Source organism: Pithys albifrons, chromosome 7 (genome assembly GCF_047495875.1).
Source record: "Pithys albifrons albifrons isolate INPA30051 chromosome 7, PitAlb_v1, whole genome shotgun sequence".
Classification (NCBI taxonomy): Eukaryota; Metazoa; Chordata; class Aves; order Passeriformes; family Thamnophilidae; genus Pithys; species Pithys albifrons.
In genome coordinates, this window is record NC_092464.1 from 37,971,598 (window position 1) to 37,978,549 (window position 6,952).

Consider the following 6,952-nt stretch of genomic DNA (forward strand, 5'->3'; position numbering starts at 1 on the left):
GCTATCTTTAGCTGAGCTTTTGACTGTAAATTCACTGTGAACAAAGCAGTGATGTTATTTTATTTGATATTTATACACAACTTACTACAGATTTCTGTTTCTGTGCCTTGGGACTACATTTGAAGTCTGTTAACTTTTCAAAATACCTATTTATTTATGCCAGACTTTAAAGATGACATTGGGAGACAGACTATAAACCAAAGAAAGTTATTTTAAGAATCATGGATGACAGTTAGAACTAAGGAAGGACAGTAAAATCTATCTTTAAATGATGTGAAACCTGTTCCACAATATCTAGTCTGGGAGAGAGGGCCACCAAATAGTATGTGGTCAGAACTCAGCCAGAAGCCAGGTCCAAATCTGCTTGATCTGAGGTGGTAACTGTGGTTTTTGTCCTTGCAGACACTGAATTCTGATTGTGTGAATTACCTCTTTTTATATCTAAAATGGGCTGAAGACTTGAATGTGAGGGTCATTCTGGACTCAAGACTATGTTATTTCTCATCCATTCAAGGGTAATTTTACCTGCCTATCATATGCAGGAAAACAGGGGCTTTATTTAGTTTTACTTTTAATTTAGATTTATCAAGGCTTTTTTCCTATCTGGAAAGCAATCTAATTTTAGCTCAGTAGTTGCTACCCAGTGCTATTAGATATCTGTAGTAATCACAGTTTGCTTTTGGTAACAGTTTGACCGTTCACATCATACAGTATCTGTACATTTCCATGAAAATGCTAGAAATCCCATCATGTAATCTGTAATTTTAATTGCTAATAGGCTAAGGTATAGAACCTGTCTCTATGATTCTGCTAAAATAGAACATATAAATCACATATCTAAATGTAATCTCTGTCCCTCAAATCTACTGTGAAGAGACCTTAATCCTAGAGAATGTCAGTGCTCTCTGCGGATCACTGTTTCTTTTGTAGTTTACTCTGTTAATTCTGCTCCAAACAATGCTTCGGTGTTGTTGAGCTTTAAAACCAGATTAGATTAAATTTTTAAAAGAACAACAACAGTAACAGTAATATTTTCCAATTTCTAATTTTTTGGGGTCCACAAATTCCTTTCCTTGTGCCACATATTGACAAGAACAAAAATCTTCAAAAAGCAACATAAACTCAAGAAATATTTTCCAAAACATGAGTTTTTCAAACTGCAGAAAAGAACAAAATTAGAAGTAAGGAGAACTTATTAGTTGTGCCTCTAGTAAACAATGTAATTGAACACAAATATTATCTATCCATCTTATCAGCAAATTTAAAGATGTTATTTTTATATTCTTTAATAACATGAGGGCTTATTGAAGACCTTTTTCCTGTATTTCAGTTTTCAAAAAAAGTCTGCTGCTTTTACTTGCAAGAACATAACTTTCATTATCCAGCCATTATAACAACACTGCTTTTAATTTGGTTTTAGATTTTGTCCTCTATGAGTAAGTCTAAATATTTTCTGACATCACTGTTAGTTCTTCCCTCACTTCTATTTTTAAAATCACCAATGAATGCAATTAATAAGCCCCACCAACAGGTAGCGTAATTTTTCAAAACAATTATTTAATACTTTTCAATTTATCTAGGCTTCCCTGCTAATTTACCTTCAGTTTCCAAATTCTAGTGACAACTAATTGTTTTATTATGTGATTCCTTCCTGAGAAATCTTTTCATGGGTTTGTACTGAAGTAATCTACTGTCTTTTCCCATTCAAACAGTTTTGCTTTGCAATGATTTGTGAGATGAAAAAATAACAGAGATTGTTTCAGAGGTACTACCTCTTTCATCCTTCTGCTGGTGAGCATTGGTGAGAATAAAGCCCAGTGAATACAGCTCACACACCACAAGCTGTCAGATGTCCCTTGTGATCTGTCACTGCTGCAGACTGCAGTGCAACTTTGTTGCTTCCATAAACTGTGCCAAGAATGCAATTTTTTTTTGCTCAGCTTTTTGTATATAAACACAAGATGATTTCCTCTGCACAAGCTCTCTTCAGCATTGTTGTTTTCTACCTTTTCAGACTGGACCTATTTCTGGAGGCTTAGTTCCTTTGTTACTTTCCAGATTGGCACATCATGTGTTTTCTCCCCTCCAACTCTTATCACAACAGGTAGAGAAGAGAAATTCTTGATGTCAAAAGCTCATAATTTTGCTGCATTTTAGCTAGCACTCTGTAGAGTGCTGAAGCTCCTTTCTTGCAACATTGTTGCTCCAATCAACTACAGATAGGGAGGAAATAAATGGTGCTTGTAGCACCCTGCTGAGACCTCAGAGTTGAAGGTCCACATAAGTAAAACTAAAAGGTCTGTCTGCCTCAATGACACTATTTTTATCGGCTGAGCTCAATATGCAAAAGTCAGAGGATCAAGACTCATTTCTTATTATATAAATTTAAATATATAATTCAGATTAATTGCTGTGAGTGTGACTTGTTATTCAGTACATGTATACAATACACATACAATATCTATAAGCATCCAATACCAACAAATATCAATGGATATTGATATCAATTCCAGAAGAATCCATTAGAAAATTAGACTATTGGTTCTGGTTTGCTCTATAGTGCTCCCAAAGGTCCTTCCCATAACATACTCAAAGAAATGGATCATTTTCCATTATCCTTCACTTAGCTAACACATTTCACTACAATTCTTCATAATTCAATCTTCAGGGATTCTCAAACATTTGATAAGATGCACAATTTTTCACCAGCTTTTCTTTTTTTTTTTTCTTGAATACAACTGCTATGAGACCTGCTTGTCATTTGTTATTAATGGTGTTTAGTGAAACACAAAGGAACAGGATAACTTCCATCTCATTATCAACTTAAAAGATATATGTATCTGATAGGAGATACCAAACATCCGCAAAAAAAAAAAGATTTTGGAAAAAAATTAATTTCACACTGATTCAGGTGCATATCTGGAGATACAAGTAAACTAGGCAACGTATGACACAATATAATATAGTTTAGGATTCTTAAAACATTTATTTTTCAGTAAAATGTTCAGACCTGTAGGATGCAGTTAGGCAAGGGGGTTTTTGTTATGTTTGTGTTGGTGCTTTGCAATCACTGACATTCCTCTTGTATAGGTTTCTTTTAAATTCTGTGAATTTCTTGTCTGCCTTTTTAGTACAATATTAATAGCTTCAGAAAAAGGCACAGTCTGGTTTCATTTGCAGTTTACATGAAAGAGAAATGCGGATGAAAAGGCACTGTATCATCATTATACTTGCTCTAAAGAGCCAGAACGTTCCCCTCTGGATGTCTAAGACTTGGAAAGTGCAGTTCTTCCCAGTGGGCAAGCAGAAAGCTTGGCAGATCCCAGCACTCAGTTTTCCTCAGTTTCTGGCTCCAGTTTACACTCACTGCTCAATTCCTCACCTTTCCTAAAATTGTCCTCAGAGAAAAAAAATGCTCAAAGAATAAAGGTTAACCTCACAATATCTAGTCGTATGCAAAAAAATCCAAACCAAAACACTATGTAGGATTATTATTAAATTTTTATGCCTACTTTCTTATGAAGCAGCAGGAATCATAAAAGCCACAAGACATTAACACAAAATCTTATAGGATAAAGTCTACTATATCTATGGCCAAGCTTCTATTTTTATTTATTTTTTTTAATGAACATGAAGGCACTTGATTTTTTTATTTGCAAGTTAGCCAGTAAGTAAGCAAATAGATAGCAAAGACAAGAATGCAGAAATGGCAGCAGCTCCTACTGAGATGTTTGTGTGTGTGTGGCTCAGCTTCGCGAATGAAGATTTGGGAAGGGCTGTCCCCACGTGGGTGTGCCCTTCCAGCCTGCGCAGTGGATTTTAGGTGAGGCTCAGCGTGCGCAGAACTGGCCCCACCATTTAAGTTCTGAGGTTTGTCTGCCACGACCAAGCAAGCTTGGACAGGGACAGCGAAGTCCTCAGGACTAGAATCTACAGCACCCGGTATTTCCCAGGAGGTCTCCCATCCAAGTACTAATCCGGGGCTGACCCTGGTTAGCTTCCGAGATCTGACGGGATCGATGTCAGGGAGGCATTTAACTGCACTGAGATGTTAAGGAGCACCTAAAGAGCATAGTCTGGGGATGCAGCCTTATTATTTTTCACACAAGTCTTGAAGCCATTTGCTTGCAGGCCAAGTGTGCAAATATGGGAACTGCAAGGTGAAAACTAGAACAAATCCATGGGCAGGACTCAGCATGACAAGTGAATACAAACAAGCAGAGTGTGTATCTAAAACACACCGAAGGGAAGTATTTGAGATGTGATTAATTTGGTTTCTGAAGCTTGTTTACCACTACTCTGTGCTCAGATTTGTTTTCTAATTAAGACACCATAACATGCCCTGGACTAACACATTTTTTTGTCTTCAATGAGTTTTAGCCATCTTAGGGATTTTAAAGCACATACAACATGTGAAAATCTTCCTGTTATATAAAACTTATTTAAACCACACTAGAAACTACTTCAAATACAAAAGAAAAGTCAGTCACTTTTTCCTCTCTTTATTGTTTTATTTCTCCAACTTTCTAGGGTATTTTAGTTGTTAAGCTTTTTAGTTTTGAGGTGACTCCCAAAAAAAAGGATTATTGTGATATTTGCATTATTTAGGAAGCAATTTGCAGAAAAAGCAGACATACACTCCTTGACCAGCTCTTGGGTTATTCAGTCACTCAGATCATCTGACATCTTCAGTGCCTTGATTTTATCTTCCTTAAAGTATTGAACTAGAAACCCTTAAACATATACTTCTGTAACACAGTTAGACATTTAGTCTAATTCCCCTAGTGTACATCATAGCAACACTCAGACATGATAAACAACAGTACTCAGGACCGTATTTAGACCCTTCTTGAAATAAGTGATTGTCACATTCTATGTTTAGTAATCAGGATTCTTTTCAAACGCCATTAAAACACACTTTTCTATTCACAAACCAAAGACTTTCAACCTGAGCTGTAGTTTAAAGAGTTTATCCCCTTTTTAAGCAGAGTACCTCCATGTTACTTATTTAACCAGGATTTTCCTCTCCTTCCTCTTTAATGAAAGTACATAAGGCTTATACCTCATTGGTCCTACAGATTTCTCTTCTCTATTCATTTTTATCCCTGCTGTGGGAATGCCACCTGCCCTTCTTCCTCCAGCTGTCTCTTTTTCCAAACGTGCTCAACAGGATACAGCACATGAGGGTGCAGTATACATGCCATAGGTGTGCTTTGAATTACATATCAAAAGTCACACAAGAGAATCATTTGTCAGGAAAATCCTTGTCAGGATGGTCTCAAAACTAAACCTGCACATTCTCTTGCTGGCTGTCAAGAGAACCACAAATCTCTGCAGCTCTAACAAGTCTATTGGTAAAAAGGTATTCAGCTCTGTTGACCAATGGCAGTACTCATTCATCTCTGGATTTATATGACTTATCACAAACCAAATGGGGTAAAAGAGTATTTGCAAAATCTTTATGTTATTTTCAGAGCTCAGTACGCATATATAAGTCTATTCTAGTGATGCCTGTCTCATTATAAGCTAGTTAAATCTGTCAATAAAAATGTTGATTTTAGATATCCTATCAGGTTTTATTGACCCTCAGTGACTTCATCTAATGGTATTGGATTTCATTGTGGTCACTAGAATTTATGCAATTTTTTTCATAGAAAATCAGGTACAGGTAAGTGCCTCAGCTTAATAGGAATCATTGATATTTCATGTCTTATTGCACAGAGCTCAACAGGACCCAAAAGGGGGTGCTGCAGAGGTGCATCATTGAGCCACCCTCTCTATTTGCACCCACCTCGTGCACCACAGAGGGGAAACTTCCATGCTGTGCAAATGATCAAGCACTGGAACAGATTGCCCAGGGATGTTGTGCAGTCTCCCACAATGAGCTATTCAAGAATTGTCTTGATGAAATTCTCTGCAATGTGCTTTAGGAGGACTCTGCTTGAGCAGGGAGGTTGGACAGAGGACACACTTTGGCCCCTTCCAACCTTATCCATTCTGTGTCTGGCAGAGCTCATGGTGTGGACATCATGTAGTGATGGGTGCTTGTACTTCATGCTGTGTGGGTCTGGCCATTTAGCATTTTTAGAGTTCTGAAGTAATGCGTTCCTGTTATAACCTTGGTATTGTTTCCTATATAAATCTTTAGCCAGGTAATCTGTCCTGCATCTGTGCTCAGACCTGTTAACACTGCATTTCCTCAGTTGAGTTCATCCGAATAAAAGAAAACAAACCCCAACAAATTACTCTTCTCAAATCTGCAAATAGCTTTCCTCATGTGAATATAGTGTGTGGGCAGGAGCCTCCCAACTGCTTTTGCTGCAGTGTGGAAGCAAGCAGGACACCAGCCATTCCTTACACCCAGGGCTTCAGCTGCATGGGCTTGGGGCCAGCATCCAAACCACACAGCTGGTGAACTTAAAGGAAGCTGCAAGGAGGAAAGCTAGAGTCAGCCACAGTAAAAGATGCCCCTCTACATCTTTCTCGGGGCCTAGTTGTAAGCAAAGGCTCCCTCACCCTCACATCCTGCAGCAGCATCTCAGCTGAGCTGCAATGTGGTCATCTAGACCTGGTTCTTGACTTACAGACCAGCTCTCCAGCCTAGACATAGACCTGCCTTGTCACAGGAACAAGGGCTCTCAGGTGAGACTGGCAGCTACTCCCTGGCCTGCAGAATTATACTTGTCTCGCTGGTTCCCTTCACTGAGGAGGAGTTTACAATTCTGCTCCCAAGACAACAATCTGCAGCACAGAGGTGCAAAAGAGTACAGGAGAAGAGAAGGGAAACTGCAGGACCTTTACATATAATAACATATTTAAATCAAAATAATGAACAACATCTGATATGCTGAATGTTTTGCTGCTGGCCAAAAATAAGTGAGACAACCTCTCTCTATTAGTCTGCTAAGAAATCACAGAATCACAGAAGATGTTGAATTGGAAGGGATACACA